General features: G+C 39.2%; 1 protein-coding gene across 2 annotated transcripts in view; it reads left to right on the top strand.

The window, feature by feature from the left end:
* The window catches only part of ANXA4 (annexin A4), a 159,285-nt gene that overhangs the window by 49,367 nt on the left and 90,279 nt on the right, over positions 1–19,639 (top strand). For both annotated transcript variants that reach the window (XM_053200721.1, XM_027072294.2), the window contains one exon: positions 16,004–16,077. The gene's annotated coding sequence lies outside the window, so the exon portion shown is untranslated. The remainder of the gene's footprint in view (positions 1–16,003; positions 16,078–19,639) is intronic.

Here is a 19,639-nt window from a genome sequence, read left to right on the forward strand (position 1 = left end):
GAATGAAATACTTTGCATATTTCTGCTTTCTAACATAAGGTAAATGTTTGGAAGTGAAACTGCTGAGTCAAGGGGTATTTTTTTTTCCAAATTTTAAAAATTGTGGCAAAATACGCATAATGTAGAATTTACAGTCTTAAAGACTAAGTGTACAATTCAGTGGTATTAAGTACATTCATACTAATCTGCAACCATCACCATCATCTACTTCCAGAACTCCTTTCCTCTTGCAAAAACGGAAGCTCTAGATCCATGAAACAGTAATTCTCACCCATAAATACAGAGAATGCACTGATGGCTGCCAGAGGGGAGAGGGATGGAAGGATGGACAAAGTGAGTGAAGGGGAATGGGAGATACAGGCTTCCAATTATGCAATGAATAAGTCATGGGGATGAAAGATACAGCATGGGGAATATAGTCAAACTTTTGTAATAGCATTGCATGGTGACAGATGGTTAGCTGCACTTGCAGTGAGCACAGCATAAGGTATAAACTTGTTGAATCACTATGTTGTACACCTGGAACCAATGTAACATTGTGTGTCAACTATACTTCAGTAAAACAAACAAATGTAACAGCAACTCTCTATGATCCCCTGCCTCTAGCACTAGCTACCACCATTCTGCTATCTGTCTCTATGAATCTGACTATTCTGGGTCCTCATAGAAGTAGAATCATATATCATTTTCCTTTTGTGTCTGGCTTCCTTCACTTAGCATAATGTCTTCAAGGTTCATCCATGTTGTCTTATATGTCAGAACTTCCTTCAATTGTAGGGCTGAATAATATTCCATTATACATATAGTGGTACGTATTTTTAACATGTTGACATATATTGTGAAATTGTCTTTTTAATAGGTGGTACCAACCTACACTCCCACCATAGTGTGTAGGTCCAACTATCTCCCTCCTATACCAATACTGCTTTTTATCAAAACTCTTCATGTTTGCCAGCTTGCTAGGTGAGAAGTGGCATCTCGTTACTGTTTTCCTTTGCATGTTTGAGTGAGATTGATCATCTTTTCTCAAGTTTATTGGCTATTTTGTTTCCTTTTCATTGTTCTGCCTGTTGATATTTTCACCCACTTTTTTTCTTTTGGGTCATCTTAGTGATTTTTATGAGCTCCTTATAAATTAAGGAATTAGCCCTTTTAACATCTTATGCTGCAAATATTTGTTTCTAGTTCATCTTTTAAATTTGTACATAGATTTTTTTTCTTGCCATTTATTTTTTTACTTTTTATTACGGAAAAAATCAAACGTAAAAAAGCAGATAGAAGAGTACCTCATGTACTAATTACCAAGCTTCAACCCCAAATTATTCTGAAGCAGATCTCAGATATCATCTCATTTCATCCACAAGTATTTCAGTATATATCTGTAAAGATAAAACCTTTTGTAAAGCAATTATAGTATTAGCACAAATATGTGTCTTTTTAACATAAAAACTGCTGATTTCTATGCAAACGCATCAGTCATTTTTCATTTGACTTGTGGGTTTTGGCTTAGAAATGTCTTTATGAAAAGATTATAAACGAATTCACCCATTTTATCTTCTAGCATTTTTTTAAAGTTCATTTATTTATTCTGAGAGAGCGTGCACGCAAGTGGGGGAGGAGCAAAAAGAGGAGAGTCCCAAGCTCTGTGCTAACAGCACAGAGCCCAACATGGGGCTCGATCCCACGAGCTTTGAGATTATGACCTGAGCCGAAATCAAGAGTGGGACACTTCACCGACTGAGCCACTGGTCACCCCTCAACCCAAAAACAATATAGTAAGTTTAAAATGATTATCCAGGGCATACAGAGTCCTCAGTTCTTGGAAAAAGGCAGAGTCATGGAATCATCAGAGCCAAGAGAGGTTAATCCCTTGTCTCCCCAGCTCACCTATAAATTGTAACATCTGCTTCTTCAAAACATAACATTATAACATCTGTTTCCAGGCCCAGCTCCAGTGTCCCTGACCTAACACCTGGGGTCAGAGTCCCCTGTGGACTCTCCAGTCTCTGGGTTCTTTCTTCTTCTCCTTCTTTATCTTCTCTAAATGTAAGTTGTATTGAGATAGAATTGACATACTATTAAATTTGCTGTTTAAAAGTGTACAGTGGAGGGGCACCCGGGTGGCTCCATCAGTTAAGTGTCCGATTTCAGCTCAGGTCATGATCTTGCAGTTCCTGAGTTCCAGCCCTGCCTTAGTCTCTGTGCTGACAGCTCTGAGCCTGGAGCCTGCTTCGGATTCTGTGTCTCCCTCTCTCTCTGCCCCTCCCTTGCTTGCACTCCATATGTCTCTCTCAAAAATAAAGATTTAAAAAAAATTTTTTTAAATAAATAAATAGGGGCACCTGGGTGGCTCAGTCGGTTGAGCGTCTGGCTTCAGCTCAGGTCATGATCTCACAGTTTGTGAGTTTGAGCCCCACATCGGGCTCTGTGCTGACAGCTCAGAGCCTGGAGCCTGTTTCGGATTCTGTGTCTCCCTCTCTCTCTGCTCCTCCCCCGTTCGTGCTCTGTCTCTCTCTCAAAAACAAATAAACATTAAAAAAAAAATTTAATAAATAAATAAAATAAAAGTGTATGATGCAGTGGTTTTTGGTGTTTCCAAAGTTGTGCAACCATTGCCACTAATTTTACAGCTTTTTCTTTACCCCCCAAAAAACCTCATATACATTAAGCAGTCATTCCCCATTTCCCTGTCCCCCCAGCCCCTGGCAAATCAGTAATCTACTTTCTCTATGGATTTTCAGGACATTTCCTATAAATGGAATCATACAATATGTGGCCTTTTCTATCTGGCTTCTTTATTGCCGGTACCTTTGTTAGTTTCGTTTTAACATTTTATTACTTTCCTTTGGGAATTTGCTTTGATGAAATGAGTGGGGTTATACAGCTTAATTTTTTCCCCTAAATAGTCCCAACACTGTTTTAAATAATCCATCTTTTCTCCCGTGATTTGGAAATGTCACCTATCATCTACTAAAATCTCATGTGTATTTCAGTCTATTTCTGGATTCTCTATGTTATTCCATTGATCTATCTAAATTTTTTCTAGAACCAAATTTTTTAAGCTAGTATCTTTAAAATGCATTTAAGTATCTAATCTGACCACCTTCTTGCCAATATCTTTCTGTTCAGATTTTCCTGTTTATTTCTACAGATAAACTCGGTATCTTTTTTTAATGTTTAAAATTTTTTTGATTGAGACCACAATGAGTTTATAGATTAATTTATAAAGAAATAATATCTTATAACAGAGATATTACATTTTCTTTATTTAGGTCCTCCCTATTTCTGGTTAAGTTTATTTTCAGATAAATTGGTGGTAGTATTGCTATTGTAAATGAGATCTTTTCTTCTGTTGTAATTTCTAACAGTGTATCAATTCTGTGTATTAATTGTACAAAAAGAAACCAACCACTTTAATAAATTCTTAAATAGGGGTGCCTGGGTGGCTCATTCGGTTGAGTGTCTGACTTTGGCTCAGGTCATGATCTGATGGTTTGTGAGTTCGAGTCCCGCATCCAGCTCTGTGCTAATAGTTCAGAGCCTGGAGCCTGTTTCAGATTCTGTGTCTCCTTCTCTCTCTGCCCCTGCTCTGCTCACACTCTGTCTCTGTCTCTCAAAAAGCGAATAAACATTTAAAAAAATAATAATAAAAATAAAAAATAAACATTTTAAGAAATTTAAAAATTAAAAAATAAACATTTATATAATTTCTGTTCCAGTTAGCTTTTGCTGCATAACAAACCACCCCAAAGTTTAGTAGCTTCAGATAACAAGCATCTGTTATTTCTCTCACCTCTGTGAGTCAACTATTGTTCTTCTGGTCTAGGCCAGCTTGGTTTATCTCTTCAGTCAATTGACACCTTAGCTAATATAGCTAGTCCAGGATGGCCTTACTCATTTATGTGTTTAGTAGTTGGTTCTGTGTCCGCTGGGACTGTGGGGTGACTTAGCCATATGTCTCTCACCACCCAGCAGGCTAGCAGTAGGCTCAATTCACAGAATAGTGGTTTTGAAGTTCCTTAAAATGGTTAAAGAGGGCAAGTTCCATTGCATAATAACTTTGCAAGTTTCTGCTTGCATCATGTTTACCAATGTTCCATTATCCTAAAGAAAGTCAATGGTCCAGCTCAGATTCAATGTGTGGAGAAATAAACTCCACTTCTGAGAAGAGCTGCAAAATAGTGTAGCCATTCTTGCAATTTCCCACAACTTTCTAGGATTTCTTTGGCCTATTCTCTTCAGATTTCTAGTTATTCTTTTATATCATTTCAAATAATACATCTTTCTTACTTTAAGAAGTACTTTACCTCTTAAATTATTTCCTTACTGAATTATGTTGGTTAGGATCTTCAGAACACTATTAAGGTATGATATCTTCTTCCTTACTTTCATGGGAATTAAAGTATGATGCCAGATTTTTATGATGGAAAAAAAAATCTGGCTATTCCTAAGATACCAAGACTTTCTGGGTTTTGTTTTGATTTTGGGTTGTTTGTTTAATCAGGAATGGATGTTCCATTCTGCTGAGTGGCTTTTCAGTATTTACTGAGATGATTGTATTGTTTTTCTCCTTTGATCTATTAATTCAGTGGCACATTAAAATAAATCCCAGTAATGAGCCAGACTTGCATTTCTGAAATGACACTTGCTTGAGGTGTGTTTTTCTGTTACAACTGGGGTAGAAAACTTTTGTTTCAGTGGATCTGCCTATTCTGGACACTTCATATAAATAGAACCATATAATTTGTGGCTTCGTCTTCTTTCACTTAGCATAATGTTTTCAGGGTTGTTCCATCATTCTTTTTCATGGGTGAATAATATCTCATAAATGGGAATAATAATCCATTTATGTGTGGTATGGATCTGTGCTTCTGTGTTGTCTACTGAGTGGTGATCATATCATCTTCCTCTTTTATTTTGCTTTTCCAGTGGATTGCATTCTAGGTATTCTGGTGTTGTAACACCTTTTCATTCCTGGGATAAACCTTTCTATTATTACCATTTTCATATGTTTTTTTTAGAGAGGGAGAGAGGGCATGGGGGAGATGGGTAGAGGGACAGAGAGAGGATCTGAAGCAGTCTCCATGCTCAGCAGAGAGCCTGATGCAGGGCACAATCAATCCCATGACCCTGGGATCATGACCTAAGCCAAAACCAAGAGTTGGATGCTCAACCGACTAAGCCACCCAGGTGCCCCTCATTCCTAGGATTAATCTTATATGATCATAATTATTATTCTTTTAATGAATTGCAAGTTTTGACTTGAACAACAAGGGAATTAGGGGTGCTAACCCCTGTGCAGTTGAAAATCTGTGTATAATTTTTGACTCTCAAAAAACTTACTACTAATAGCCTACTGTTAACTGGAAGCCTCACTGATAACATAAACAGTCTATTGAAACTTATTGTGACTGCTATATGTATTATATGTTGTATTCCTTCAATAAAGTAAGCCAGAGAAAAGAAAATGTTATTAAGAATATCATAAGGAAGAGAAAATACATTTACAGTACTTTACATATATTTATTGAAAAAAATCCCTGTATTCGTGGACCCATACAGTTCAAACTGATGTTGTTCAAGGGTCAAGTGTATTTTATTTAGAATGCTGGGATCTTTTTACAAGTGAGCTTAACTTGTATTTTTAATTTCTTCTGATTTTCTTATTTAGTTCTGTTATAAGATGATGCCAGCACAGGAACAGTTGTATAAGATAGGAAACATTTGTTCCTCGAAAGTTTGTTAGAATATAAAATTTTTTTTAACGTGTATTTATTTTTGAGAGAAAGAGACAGAGCGTGAGGGGGAGAGGGACAGAGAGAGAGGGAGACACAGAATTGGAAGCAGGCTCCAGGCTCTGAGCTGTCAGCACAGAGCCCGATGCGGGGCTCGAACTCACGAACTATGAGATCATGACCTGAGCTGAAGTCGGATGCTCAACCGACTGAGCCACCCAGGTGCCCCAAAAGTTTGTTAGAATATAAACGGGGATGTCTGGGTGGCTCAGTTGGTTAAGCGTCTGACTCTTAATATTGGCTTAGGTCATGACCTCATGGTTCATGACATTGAGCCCCCATATTGGGCTCTGCTCAATGCTTGGGATTCTCTCTCTCTCTCTCTCTCTCTCTCTCTCTCTCTCTCTCTCAAAAATAAATAAATAAACATAAAAAAAGAATCTAAACATAGAGCCACAAGATATGGTTCATTTTAGGAAGTAGATCTTTGGCTACCATCTTCTATGGTTATTGGTTTACTCAAAATTTTCTCTATCTTCTAGGGCCTGTCTGATACACAAACAGTAAAGTCTATGAAACAACTTGCTGACATTTCACAAAGCAATACCCAGATCAAGAGTTCCAAAATTGCCAATGCTCCAAAAATCCCCAAAGTCATTGCTCCCAATCAGTATTTCTTTTCTTTTCAAAGATAATTATAACCTTAACTTCTGTGATAACTATTTTCTTGCTTATCTGTATAGTTTTATCTTCTAAGTGTGGAGCCCTAAACAGTGTTTTTTTTTTTTTTTTTTTTTGCCTGTATTTAACTTTATATTAATAGAATGATGCAATATATATTCTTGTTGATCTGGTCTCTTTTATTCAATAATATATTTTTAAGACTCATACAGGTTATGTATAGCTGTTGTTTTTACTTTGCTTAATAGCATTGTATTATATGAATATACATGCTCTTTGTTTATTCATTCTTCTGTTGATGGACTTTGAGGCAGTTTCCAGTTTGAGATGATTACAAACAGAGATGCTATGATCATTCTTGTATATGTCTTATAGAGAACATGTATGCATATTTTGTTGGGTATATTTCCTATCAATGATATTAGTATTTGTAAGTTATATGTAACTTCAATTTTATTAGATACTATCAAGAATTTTCTAAAGTATCATACTAACTTACACTCCTGTAGCAGCAGATAAAAGTATTCCTTGTTCACAACTTCAGTTGTGGTAGGGCTGGTCTTTTAATTTTAGCCATTCATGGTGTCTTGTTATATTATTTACATTGCCCTGATTATTAGTGATGTTAAGTATCTTTTCATATGTCTGTTATCCATTAGCTATCCTTTTTTTCTCCCAAAAAAATGTCTGTTCAAGTCTTTTACCCATTTTTCTTTTGGGTTGGCTGTCAGTTTCTTATTGGTTTGTAGAATTTCTTTAAATATTCCATACTTGAGCTCTTTGTAAGTTGTAAGTGTTACAAATATCTTATCCATATTCCATATCTTTTAATGAATAGTTCTTAATATTAATGTTAAATTTATATTGTTTATGCTGTTAAATAAATGCCAAATTAATCCACCTTTTTCTTTATTATTAGTTCTTTTGTGTCCTATTTAAAAAGTTTTTTCTTATCTTTAATGAGGTTTAAATTTTTAATGTATTCAAATGTATCACTCTTTTTCTTTATGGCTAGTACTTATTAAGTAATCTTTCTCTACTTTGAAGTCATGAAGCTTTTGTTTTATATAGCCCTCTAGAAGCTCTATTTGCCTTTCGCATTTATGTCTACGATATGTCTAGAATGAATTTTTATGTATGGTGTAAGGTAGGGGTCAAGATTCCCCTCATAATTATCCAATTGTCACAGCACCTTTTATTGAAAGTTATCTTTACTGCTTTGCAGTGCCATTTTTTTTTTTTGCAATGCCTCTTTTGTCATAATTAAAATATCCACATATACATGGATCTCTTTCCAGATTTATATTCTATTCCACTGGTCAGTATGTCCATCCTTGTGCCAAAATTATTTATAGTACATATAAATATCCAGTAGAGGAAGCCCTCCTATACTTTGTTCTTCACAATTGTGTGGGTTATTCTTGGCCCCTTGCATTTCCATCATATCAAGCTTCAAACAAAAAAAAAATCTTGGTTAGATTTTACTGGCTAACAAATTTTTAAAAAATAAAACAAACCTCTATTAGATTTTCTGAATAATCATTTAAATATCATTTCTTGTTTTCATGGGTGACTCATCAGCAAACATATATACTGTACCTGCCTTAGATAAAGTAACTGACCAGGTTCAAAAATATCTCTGCTGTGAGCTGATTCATTGACCTCAAGACATATTACCTTAGGAAATTGCCTTCTTCTGACATCTGAGTTCCTTCTTCTCAATAAACCCAGTAGTAAATGTGCTTTCTTTCCAGGCTTCATAAGATAACAACTTCGGAAGGAGAAATGAAAATGAGTAAAAAGTTACAAATTATTTACAGGCTAAGACTTCACAGGGGTAAAATGTATCTACAAAGTTCTGATTCAGAGTCTGAACTTTCTCAGTGCAGAGACCTGTTTGCTTCCATTCTCCATTCTTTCCTCCATTTCCTCTTTCCCCTCCTGTCTGTCCTCTTCTTAGCTCCAATATCTTCTTCAACCCAAGCTTTTCTTTTTGCCTATACTGTGTTCCCTACAGCTCTCTGGGTCCGCATCTCTTTGGTCTTGTTCTCTATTGACAAACACAGATTTTCTCTCTTCTAAGTATTAAAAAAAAAAGTCATGTTTGACTGCTCAAGGTCTTCCCAAGTCATTGAACATAAGCTCAGGAAGTTTTGCATATTTTAGAGCACGTACTTGGGAAGCAGTTCCTCAGAAAGCTACAAGGCAACCTTGCTAGATACTTCACAGTTCTGAATCCCATTTTAATTTTTTTTTTAATGTTTATTTATTTTGAGAGAGGGGGAGAGAGAGAGAGACAGAGTGCGAGCAAGGGAGGGGCATAGAGAGAGAGGGAGACACAGAATCCGAAGCGGGCTCCAGGCTCTGAGCTGTCGGCACAGAGCCCGAAACAGCGCTCAAACCCACGAGCCGAAGTCAGAAGCTTAACCGACTGAGCCACCCGGGTGCCCCCTGAATCCCATTTTAGATGAGAAAGAGAACTGCCTAGAGTTCAAGGACAGAGCTGGAATTATAGTTCAAAGCTCTTGGGCAGTCTGTGAAGCAATTAACAAACTCACTTGGTACTAATGGTATCACAAATCATGCCAAAATTCAGGTGAGCTTGTAAAGGAAGTGTGAACCACTCCTTTAACCATGTACTTTATGAGATGCTTTTCCTTTTAATTTAATTTAATTTAATTTAATCTTATTTTATTTTATTTTATTTTATTTTATTTTATTTTATTTTAGTAGGCTTCGTGACTAGTGTAGAGCCCAACACAGGGCTTGAACTCACAATCCTGAGATCAAGACCTGAGCTGAGATCAAGAGTCAGACACTTAACCAACTGAGCCACCCAGGCACCCTGGATGCTTTTCCTTTTTTAACTAAGGCATGCTTCCTGTATAAATCTTGAAAAATATAGAAAATAAGACTGTTATTATTTCAGCACATACTTCTAGGCTTTTCAAATGCATGGCTGATATTATATGTAATTTTATTTTCTGCTTAAAATTATATCAAAAGCAAGTTTTTAAATCTTTATAATTGTAATATCATTAAATGACTGTAAAATATTTCTTTGAATCATAAGGAAGCAGACAAGCTTCATTTTATTAGATTGTAACTTGCTTCCAATTTCATCATGATTGTAAATAACATTGATGGGAAAAACTTGTTCATGACTCTGTATTTCAGGTTACTTTCATAGGCAAAATATGTATCTGATAAAGGACTTATATACAGAATATGTAAAGAACTCTTACAAAATCAATAATAAGAAAACAAACAACCCAATGTTTAAATGAGCAAAGAATCTCGACAATTTACCAAAGAAGTTATACTTAAGACAAATGAGCACGTGAAAATATGCTCAACAACACGAGTCATCTGGAAAATATAAATTAAAAGGACAATGGGGTAATACTACACCCCACAAAATTGTAAAATTTTAAAAACTGATCATACAAAGTGTTGACAATGATATGGAGCAACTGGAAGTTTCATACATTGCTGGTGGGAATGAAAATAATGGACTCCCTTTGAAAAACACTTTATTCATGTTTTATAAAGTTAAACTACACTTACCATCCAACCCAGCAATTTTTTCCTAGAAATGAAACAAAAATTCTACTCCCAAGAGAAGTGAAAATATATGTCCATGAAAGACCTATATGTGAATACTCATTGCTGTTAATTCACAATAACCCCAAACTGAAAACAATGCAAATGTCCATCAACAGGTGAATGGATAAACAAACAACTGTCATGTTCTGAACAGTACAATGTTTCTCAGCAATAAAAATGAATGAGCTACCAGTACGTGCAACAACATAGACAAAGCTCAAAAGCAACGTGCTGAGAAAAGAAGCCAGACACAAAAGACTACCTACCATTTAATTCCATTTATATGACATTCTAGGAAAGGCAAAACTGTGGTGATAGAAAGAAAACTTTCTGGAGTGATGGAAATATTTTATGTCTTAATTATACTGATGGTTATATGACTACATACATTTCTGGAAAATGAGTTAAGCTGAACACTTAAAATGGGCGAGGTTTTGTTACATCTTGATAAAGCAGATTTTAAAAATAAGGAATGATTCTGAGTTTTTTGGTTTTTTGGTTTTTTTTTTAACTTAGGCAGCTGACCTAAAGTGGAACCTGAGAACAGATGGAATTCAGACAGAGAAGTAGGACTTGAGGGCAGCGGATGGTGTCAGGATAATGACTTCTGGTTTTGGAAGTGTTAATGAGGTTGAGTTAATGAGGGCACAGAGAGAGAAAAGAGACGTATAGAAATGAGAAGGGAAAAAAATCCCGAATTCAGTAAAAAAGGAAAAAAGACAGCATGAAATTGAGAAAAGGAAAAACTTGGGTTTTGTACGTAGGCTTTTCCATGTTGCCTATCTTCGTCTCAGTTTATTTTCATTTTTTCTTTCTTTATTCTCTTGGTCTTTCCTTTTCCTGGGGTGTGTGTGTCTGAGGTTGGGGGAGGGGGTTACACACCATGTGTTACCATTGTGTGCTTCTAAAGTCTGTCTCCCTCTAAACAGACCACATATAAGCATTCCTGTACACACATACAGGATGCACACACACACACACATGCACACACATCAATAATACTACCAAATGAGAACAGTAGGAGGAAAGAGTAAATCGGGCTCCTGGGTGGCTCAGTTAGTTAAGCATCCAACTTCAGCTCAGGTCATGATCTCACGGTTCATGAGTTTGAGCCCTGCGTCAGGCTCTGTGCTGACTGCTCAGAGCCTGGAGCCTGCTTCGATTTCTGTCTCCCTGTCTCTCTGCCCCGCCCTGCTTGCTCTCTCTCTCTCTCTCTCTCTCTTTCTCAAAACTGAATAAACATTTAAAAAAAAGAAAGAGTAAATCAAGAAAACAAAAAGGTAAAGAAGTTTGACACCTGCCCTAACATGCATTGGTAGGGAGGGTTCACTTTTGGTCCTTCTCATTCTGTGGAGAAAAGCAATAGAAAAAAAGTACCGGGTTATTTAAACCAGCTTACCAACTGTTTAAACTCTGAGTAGGAAAATAGCTTTAACAGTTCCATTAGGATCTGGGCCAAGGACTTTTCCTTTGGATTTGTGGTGAATAATTAAAGGTTAATGGTGGTATTTTTCTTTCAGCCAAGGAAAAGCAACCACACCAGTCATGATCCTAATTTAATCCAACTGGGAAACTCTAGAAAACCTCAGTAACAAATTTGCAAAGGTTAAAAGGTTCTGGGCCTCTTAATTTGTATCCACAAAAGGCAACGAGGCTGTATTTTTATTTCCATCCTATGGATGAGGAAATTAAAATTCAGAAAAGCCATGGGATCTACCAACTCCCTCATTAAGAAGAACCAAAGACATTAGGGGCAGGATCTCCACTTTGGCATTTTGTTTTTGGATGTGCCTGGAAGAGGCAGACAAGAGAACTTCTTGGGCTTTTGAGGCCTGAGTTCTGCACGAATTGTCAGGCTATCACCTGGATCTATCCACATTTCTGTGGACAACTACCACCATTCAACACAGTGGCTCCGAGAAGGTGTGGGCAGGACGGGCTCCTTGGGACCTGACAAGACTCCCTGAGAGAGGTGATGAACAGAGCATATCATGGTATTTCTCATTCTAAATCTCCTCCACTTTATGCAACATCACATGGAGAGTGTGAGATCTAGGTTGCGAACCCAAATTCTGTCTGACTCCAAAGCCGTCCTCTCAACTGCCATACCCTGCTGCCTTCTATTCTTTTCTAACATTTCCAGTATGTGTGGGGTAAAAAGGAAAAAGAAAGGAAGGAAGGACAGTGGTAGGACACCCTCTATCTCCATCTCATTTGTTTCCAGGAGGAACCTTCCAGTCTGCTTTTTAGGAGAGAAGCACTGTTAGTGATCTCTCCCACCCCTGTCACTCATTCTCCCCAAGGAAGGAGCCATTTACCTGAAGAAGATTGGGAAAAGGTCACTCTTGCTTTGGTTTGCAGGTAAATGTTTAGCCAACAAGCTTTGGGACAAGGGCGGAGCCCTGACTTACAGCCAATTCTCCACTGTTGTCACTTCTTCCCTGAAGGCATCACCTGTGTCTCCCCTTCCCCTGAGGCATCTAACTCTTTAACGAGTTTAGGACTTTGAGAAATTTAGCCTTTATACACAACACCCCCACCCCAAATAAATTTTTTAAAAAAATGTGTTTTAGCAGCTTTTGCTTTCTACCTTAACAGCACAACTGCACCTGATGAACGAACACAAGGGCCTGGCTGCTTGCCTTGAATAGGAGAAAGAGACAAAAGACCCCACTTCAAAAAAACTTTACTTTCCACTGCTCTGTCTTCCACTAAAAAAGGGGGGTATAAACAGTCTTCAGTCCTCATCTCTGTCCCAAATGAAGTCCTAGTGGGACAGCAGTGTCTGGTGGGTGACATCTCTCCAAATTTTTAAAGACACCTGAGCCTGGGGCGCCTGGGTGGCTCAGTCAGTTAAGCGTCCAACTTCCGCTCAGGTCATGATCTCATGATTTGTGAGTTCGACCCTTGAATCGGGCTCTGTATTGACAGCTCAGAACCCAGAACCTGGAGCATGCTTCAGATTCTGTGTCTCCCTCTCTCTCTGCCCCTCCCCTGCTCATGTTGTCTCTCTCTCATAAATAAAGAAACTTAAAAAAATTTTTAAAACAAATTTAAAGACAACTGAGCCTAGATTCTGAGCATGTTTCTCCCTCTTTTTGAGACTTCTCCTTCAGGTCTGCCTTCCTATAAGCCCTGGCTCTTTCCTGCTTTGAGGCTGGGGTCAGGGTGGATATGTGAGAACATTGTATTGTCAGCCCCACTCGAATCCCATAGACTTTCTCCAAAGGAGGGGACTATTCTGTTTCCAGGAGGAAGGAAGGATGCTGTGGAACCCAAGGCACCCACCCCAGGATTCAGGTATAAACAAGTCTGTACAATATAAGCGCATATTACTGAGAATCAAAGCAGGAGGAAGCATAAGAAGACTGGACACTGTGGGGGTGCCTGAGTGGCTCAGTCAGTTGGGCATCCAACTTTGGCTCAGGTCATGATCTCGCAGTGCATGAGTTCAGGCCCCACGTCGGGCTCTGTGCTGATAGCTCAGAGCCTGAAGCCTGCTTCAGATTCTGTGTCTCCCTCTCTCTGTCCCTCCCCCGCTCATGATTTGTCTCTCTTTCTCTCTTTCAAAAATAAATAAACATAAAAACAATTTAAGAAGACTGGACACTGGGGCTGAAGTGAAGGCATGTGACTGAGACCTCTCACAACACTCAAGCCTCCTCCAGTGCCAGTCTGCTGTCCATAGTGTGTCCACCCCCACCCCCCCGACCCACTGCCACCCCTGTGGACACAGGCTTTATCAAATATTAGTATTTTATTTCCTGAGACTCAGGCAGGGTTGAAAGGCTGGCTGGGTTCCCACTAAACATCCTGTGTTGTCTGCTCAGCTCATATGCATGGGAGAATGTTTACACTGGGTAAGGTCCCAGGGCTGGGACATAATTTGTGATGAGATGTCCTGAGAGGACAACCATGGTTCAGCTTGAGCCCAACCAATAGTCAGGCCATTGGTATGATGCTGTGCCTGCTCCAGGTCTAAGTTCAAAACTACAGCCCTTGGATTTCCCAGGGCTTGTTCACAGCGCCCCCTGCTGAACATTTTTTGTTAACCCTGTGTCTTTGGATCCCTGGTCAATTCTGTTCAGGAAATCTAATTCAGAAAGGAAGAAAGAAAGGAAGGAAGGAAGGAAGGAAGGAAGGAAGGAAGGAAGGAAGGAAAGAAGGAAGGGAAAGAAAGAAAGAAAGAAAGAAAGAAAGAAAGAAAGAAAGAAAGAAAGAAAGAAAGAAAGAGAAGAAAGAGCCTTCTGGGATAACACAGTAAAATCAAGTAATAGATGTGAAGGTGCTTTGGAGAATCAAAAAAAGAAGACTACATAAAAATGGATCATTATTATAAAGCCACGATTGAGAAGGATAGAACTAAATGGCTCCCTTATCCTCAAAACTTGCCTTATCATACATGCCTTTTCAATAATGTCTTGGGCAGAAGTGAATTCTAATGGGCTGAATTGTGTCCCCGCAAAATTCACATGACCTCCAGTACCTCTGAGTGTGACTGTGTTTGGAGATAGCACATAACACACATGGAGGGAAGACCATGTGAAGACATAGAGAGAAGGCAACCATCTACAAGCCAAAGAGAAAGTCTTCAGATGAAACCAACCCCATCGACGTCTTGATCCCAGACTTCTAGCCTCCAGATCTGTAAAGAACAAATTTCTGGTGCTCAAACCACATAGTCTCTGGTACTTATAGCAGCCCTAGCAAGCTGACACACAAGTCTATGACATATTTGAGCCCTGCTAATATAATTGAGTTTTATTGTACCTAAAACAAGGCCCTGCCTAAAGTAATTCTTGGGCTAGAAGGAGGAGACGGGCAAATACAGACAATTAAGTGTTACAAGTATTAATAATATTGGTACCTGTTGTGTACCAGTCACTTTGCCTTTGTTGTCTTTAATCCCCACAACTATCCTAAAATACTGTATAGATGAGAAAGTAAAGGCACAAAGAGGATTAAAACTTTTCTCAAGGTCACACAGTTACTGTAAAGCTAATAATTGAATCTATGTCTGACTCAGAAATCTGTTTTGTCTCCCATTGATTCCTCTGCCTCTGCACAGAGGACAATGGGAACAAGAAAGGAGAAAGAGGGAAGGGTGAGAAGGTGATTATAGGTAGACATCAGTGGTCTATTCTGTTTTCCTGATAACAGTACTCTCTTTTATTGGAGAATGCCTCCACAACAAAAAGAATACACATTCTCCCTCCCCACGTCAAGAGGAACAGTCCAAGTCCTGGCCAATCATAATGTTTTCCCTCCAGCCACAGGTTAATAGCTGGGTACATGTCTACAGCTAAGCTGATCTTAGATTCTCCCATAATTTTTATAAGCTGAAACCAGGGGTGAAAAAGACTTCATTCTCCCCTGGGGTGACCAAAGTGTATGTAAGCCTGGATCTCCCTTGACCACATTTTCCCCTAACAAGAGAGAATGAAGTCAACTCATAACAAGAAGCCAAAATATGTCTGTGTGTGTGTGTGTGTGTGTGTGTGTGTGTGTGTGTGTAGATGAGACAGAGAGAGCGATAACAGCTTCATTTGAGTATCTGGATCCAGCCATTCCTGAGGCTGCCTCCATCCAGTCCTTACTTATATGAATTAATATATCCCCTTTTAAAAGAAGCTAGTTTGTGTTGGGTTTCTATCACTCAAAATCAAGAGTCTTGAGAAATACAATACTGGTCAAACAAGTTATCATAAATGAAGTGACCCAAGAAAGAAGGGATTCACCAGAAAGGTAAAGCGGAAGAGAGGCAGAGGCTGAGGAATGTAATAGCAGCTACACTTGGAACTGCAAGCAGCTCAGTATGGCTAAAGCTGAGACGTGTGGAATGGCTAGAGAGGTGGGCAATAGCCACATCAGCAAAGATCTTTGTGCCCTGCCAAGATAATTTGGGGTCTGTATATGGGGTCGATAAGGATCTGCCGAAGAGTTTTAAGCAGTGGTGTGACATGATCAAACTTGGGTTTCAGGTCACTTGGGAGATGAATCTGAGGGAGAACACAACAGGAGGCAGTTTCAGCAGGAGTCTGCTACAGGAATCCAGGTGAGAGGTCCTGGTGGAAAATGGCTCCCAAGGTCTTGGCTTAGCCATTGGCTGGAGGGAAGGGCAGGCACAAAAAGAATTGCAGTTTGGTCATTTCGAGGTCGAAGTATCTGTGAGACATTTAGGGGGAATTGTCCAATTGGTATATCAAAAGAGGTGCCTGAGTTGGAGATTTAAAGAAAATGTTTTTGAATCATCAATTCAACTATTGACTGCATGCCTACTACTTGCCAGGCACTGTGCTGAGAAAAATACGGTCAGATCTCTGCTCCCCCAGGGTTACACTCTGGCAAAGACAAAACAGATAATAACCACGTAAAAAATAAAGAAACAAGGTAAGTGCCTGATAGACAATAAAGCAGTGTCGTGTGGTAGAGGCCGTGGAGTAGGGGCCTCCATTAGTTTGGATGCTCGGCTGGTAGCAGATGTGGAGGCCCTGAGGGTGACAGAGGCAGCCACAAGATGAATATTCTCAAATTCACACAAATATAAACACGTCCATTAAAAAATTCCATCTGTTTTGTGAAGTTGCCTTCTTTGCCTGGTCATGCCCTCAGGGCTGGCCAGGACGTGGTGAGAGGCTTCAGTGCCAAAAGCTGAGGCTGGTACTTGGGAGACACCTACCAGAGCTCCTTTGTTCTTACCCAGCGCCTTTCATCCCACATTCACAAAGCCCATCCTGGCATCCATGCTGTCGGACCTGGTTCATTGACACAGACAGGTGGCTTTTGATCATTATCCCTGTGTCATAAATAGGGGCAACAAAGGTCTGAGTTTACGAGCACTGGCCAAAATTATTTGATGAGTCAAGGGATCTTCCTTTGAGTTGGACCAGTAATACCTGATGTCCGGGCCTTCCAGCTTCCTGAAATTGCCAGCTGCTGCATCTTTCTATTACAGTTGTTTTCTCTTTCACTCCACGCATCTGACTAAAACCTTAGTTTTTCTTCAAGGACCCTGAAGTCATGTTGCTTAATTCCACCTACCCCAGGCCTGCTACTCAAGCCAATCAGCTTTTCTCCCCAGAATACCCTTTAAATTAAAGTGCTATGTAAAATTCTAACTATACATTATGACTTATTTCTTTTTTTAGGGCCCTCAGTGTGATGGCATAATTTACATTACACTTATTTTTTTATTTTTAAATTTATTTTACATATACGTGTATATATGTGTGTGTGCGTATTTTTTTTTTTTTTTGAGAGAGAGAGAGAGCGCAGGAGGAATGGAGTTTTTTTTTTGAGAGAGAGAGAGGAGAATTTTCAGCAGGCTCTATGCTTGGCACAAAGCCCAACATGGGGCTCAATCCCACGACCCTGGGATCATGACCTGAGCTGAAATCAAGAGTCAAATGCTCAACCAACTGAGCCACGCAGGCACCCCACATTACACTTATTATTTTTTTTAAGTTATTTATTTATTTATTTTGAGAGAGAGAGAGCATGCATGCGCAAGCATGGGAGGGGCAGAGAGACAGAAGGAGAGAGAGAATCCCAGGCAGGCTCCATGCTGTCAGCACAGAGCCCGATGCAGGGGCTTGAACTCAGGAACCATGAGATCATGACCTGAGCCAAAATTAAGAGTTGGACGCTTAACTGACTGAGCCACTCAGGTGTCCCTACCCTTAGTTTTTAAATGTACAGTTTTTAATGTACAGTTTAAATCTTTTTAAATGTTCAGTGTGTTTTAGTATTTGTGTATACCAATATAACCACTACCTCATTTAGAACATAGAAAATATTTGCAGTCATATATTTGATTAGAGTCTAGTATCCAGAATCTACAACTCAATGGTAAAAAGACAAATAACTTAATTTTTAAATGGGCAAAGGATTTGAATAGACATTTCTCCCAAGGACATATACAAATGGCCACTAAACTCAACATCATTACTTTTTAGGAAAATGCAAACCAAAACCATTTGAGGTAGTACTTCACACACACACGATTAGAATTTTTAAAAATGGACAATAACAAATGTTGGCTAGGATACGGAGAAATTGGAAGCTTTGCATGTTGCTGTTAGGACTGTAAAATGTTGCAGCTGCTGTGGAAAACAATATGGCAGTTTCTCAAAAAGTTAAACATAGAGTTAAAACATGGCCTAGCAATTCCACGCCAAGGTATATATACCCAAGAGAATTGAAAACACCTGTCCATACAAAAACTTGCACACAAATGTTCACAGTAGCATTCACAATAGCCAAAAAGTGGAAATAACGCAAATGTCCATAATCTAAGGAATGGACAAATAAAATGTGACATATCCATACAGTGGAGTATTATTCATCCACAAAAAGGAATAAAGTATTAATAAATGCTACAATTTGGATGAGCCTTGAAAACAATATGCTAAACGAAAGAAGCCAGAAACAAAAGGCCGTCTGATACTCCATTTATAAGAAATATTTAGAATAAACAAATCCATGGAGACAGAATATAACTTAGTAGTTCAGGGGATGAGAAGAGGAAGGAATGGAGGGTGACTGCTAATGGGTAAACGGTTTCTTTTGTGGATGATGAAAATGTTCTGGAAGTGGATAGTGGCAGTGGTTTTACAACCTTGTGGCTATACTAAAAAGCATTTAATTGTACACTTTGCTTTTTTTAATGTTTACTTATTTTTGAGAGACAGAAAGAAACTGCATGTGCATGTGCATATGAGCGGAGGGGGCAGAGAGAAAGAGAGAGAAAGAATGACAAGCAGGCTCCGTGCTGTCCGCACAGAGCCTGACTCGGGGCTCATGTGAGATCATGACCTGAGCCGAAACCGAAAGTTGGATACTTAACCAGTTGAGCCACCCAAGTGCCCTAACTATACACTTGAAAAGGGTGAAATTTGGGGCTCCTGGGTGGGTCAGTCGGTTGGGTGTCTGATTTCGGCTCAGGTCATGATCTCACAGTTCACGGGTTCAAGCCCGGTGTTAGGCTTTGTGCTGACAGCTCAGAGGCTGGAGTCTGCTTTGGATTCTGTGTCTCCCTCTCTCTCTGCCCTTCCCCGGCTCATGCTCTGTCTCTCTAAATAAATAAATAAATAAATAAATAAATAAATAAATAAATGGGTGAATTTTATGGCATGTGAATTATATACTGATAAAAAATAGTTTAGGGGCGCCTGGTGGCTCAGTCGGTTAAGTGTCTGATTTCAGCTCAGGTCATGATGTCATAGTTCATGCATTGGAGCCTCGCATCGGGCTCTGTGCTGACAGCTCAGAGCCTGAAGCCTGCTTCAGATTTTGTGTTGCCCTCTCTCTCTGCTCCTCCCCTTCTCACGCTCTCTCTCTCTCTCTCAAAAATAAACATTAAAAGAAAATTTTTAAATAAAAAAATAGTTTAAAACTTTGCACTTCAAAAGACATCATTAAGAAATGCAAATACAGGAGCGCCTGGGTGGCTCAGTCTGTTAAGCGGCCAACTTCGGCTCAGGTCATGATCTCTCGGTCCGTGAGTTCAAGCCCCGCGTCGGGCTTTGTGCTCGGAGCCTGGAGCCTGTTTCAGATTCTGTGTCTCCCTCTCTCTGACCCTCCCCTGTTCATGCTCTGTCTCTCCCTGTCTCAAAAAT

This window comes from Acinonyx jubatus, chromosome A3 (assembly GCF_027475565.1).
Source record: "Acinonyx jubatus isolate Ajub_Pintada_27869175 chromosome A3, VMU_Ajub_asm_v1.0, whole genome shotgun sequence".
In the NCBI taxonomy this organism is placed as follows: Eukaryota; Metazoa; Chordata; class Mammalia; order Carnivora; family Felidae; genus Acinonyx; species Acinonyx jubatus.